Source organism: Pinus tabuliformis, chromosome 8, assembly GCF_031772625.1.
Source record: "Pinus tabuliformis cultivar Carrire ecotype Pingquan chromosome 8, CPIR1, whole genome shotgun sequence".
Classification (NCBI taxonomy): domain Eukaryota; kingdom Viridiplantae; phylum Streptophyta; class Pinopsida; order Pinales; family Pinaceae; genus Pinus; species Pinus tabuliformis.
Window position 1 is genome coordinate 1873038650 of NC_142294.1, and position 2084 is coordinate 1873040733.

At 37.2% G+C, this 2084-nt stretch overlaps 1 pseudogene; it reads left to right on the forward strand.

Annotated features, from left to right (window-relative positions):
• The first annotated feature begins 254 nt into the window (after positions 1 to 254).
• LOC149243838 (uncharacterized) lies at positions 255 to 1533 on the forward strand (annotated as a pseudogene).
• The last annotated feature ends 551 nt before the right edge of the window (positions 1534 to 2084 follow it).

Here is a 2084-nt window from a genome sequence, read left to right on the forward strand (position 1 = left end):
TGTTAAAGACTCAGAGGAAAAACAGTTTGATTATAGTAAGAGTAGATGGGTATTTAGCATGGATAGATAGACTGGTAATATACTTTTATTGGATGGCTTTTAAAAACTTCAGATGGTCAAGAAACTCGGTTTCCCTTATGGGCGGGTTGAGACCTGTCTATATCTGTAATGTTTTTTGATTTCAGTAATGGAAAACATAGAGTACCGCCTTAGCTTACAAAAAAAAAAAAAGGCTCATCTAATTACGATAAACTATGTATAACTATGAATTTCTACAATCTTATTCACCCCGTGATTCAGATGCCAATGGTGGATGGTACACGATTTTAGTCACAGGGGAAATAAATGGAGACAAACATTCCCATAGTGATATAAATTTCATTGGGAAGCATCATCATGCTTGGATTCATGGTGAGTTTTCATACTTAGTTGTTCCCTTGATTGGAGAAGTTGTTGTCAAGTACTTCATCGGTGGTGGAATTGTTGTCTCTGGTCATGGACAGGGATTTGGAACAACGGATGAGAAGGGCGAGGCTATGCCCCTTGCAGCAGATAGGATTGCTACTCTTTCTTTCATCCTTCTAAATGCATAGCCTGTTTATTGATTATATGGCTAGGACTTTGAGAAGCTAAAGAATTTTTTTTCCCCTTTGGTAGAGACGCTAGCTCCTATAGTAACTTTAGCTGTGGAGATCCAAGTTCTATGTCACACACTAAAGGCATCCCATTCTCACTGGGACCAAATGTCTGCAAGCTACATGTTTCATCTCAAGGACCTTCCTTTCTTTGTTAACTCCAATGAATGGCACTTGGATACATCGGTTGTTGTTGTTGGGTGTTCTAAGATATTGTATTTTGCAATCTATATACCATCAGTTGTGGAGTGCCCTCTACGGTTGAAACTTCCTAATGGGCAACTTTCTCCAACTAATGGATTTACATCTCCTGGATGGGGTGGCATCATTGTCCTGAACCCTTCAAGTTGTCTGAGCAGTATTGGAATCAACAAGCCCAAAAGGCATACATTTTTAGAAGAGGAGTTTGAACCAGTAATGCAAGTTGTTGTGGGACAAATACGTACACTTCTAGACCTTCCACAAACTACTCCACATGATACCAATATGCATTTATCAATTTTTTTAGCCAGTGAGACAAGATTCTCAAAATGGGAGCTGGATGTGCTGCTTCGTCATCATGTAGTCGCTAATGTGGCATCTTTCTCCTTGACTTTTTCATCTCTTTCTAGTTTAGTCCAATCGCTCCCTGGCATGGTTATCATGGATGAAATTGGAGACTAGGTACATTGATCGCTTGAAGCTACATGTATGGCATGAAGCAACTCCTTTGTTGGCATGTATTCTGCTACTGCAGAATATGCTCGAAGAGAAAGGGATTGAGTTGAGGAGGCTTTGGACTTAGGACCACTTTGCTATCTACTCTCCCTTCTTCATTCTCATTTTGTTGCACACATTCCTAGTTTCAATGAAGGGTAGGGGGTCACTTGCTATCAACAAGAACACAAGAAGTTCCTGAAATCATCAAGTGCATGATGCATCTTTTATTACAAATAATATATTGTATACTACTATTCATACCTGAGGCCAAAAAATGGGTTTTAATGTCACTATATCACCTATGTACATGTAGAGGCAAATAAAGATGGCCATGGCTGCCAAAAACAAAATAGTCTCATGAAAATATTAAACATTTTATAGCATGGAGTATTAGTTAATTTTTTATAATATTTTTGGAAGTCAGATAATTAGGGTTTTATTTTTGTTTTTAATAAAAATAAACAAATTAAAAATTTTATTTTTATTTTTATTTTGTTATGTGAATTAGGTAGACTAAATGTTTATACTATATCAAAAAAAATATGATAACAAGTTATGTGTGTGTATGATTAGTCTGCTACCAGCCTAGATCCAGCTTAACTTGGGATCTATGTGGCCCTGAGAGGGATCAAATTTCTTAAAGTGCAAACCATTGGCTCTTTTATATAGAAAAGTAAGATTCAAGTAGAGATCGCATCCATTGATATGACCCTTTTTTATTGCAAGGACAGTGTTCCTGCCTAGATCCAG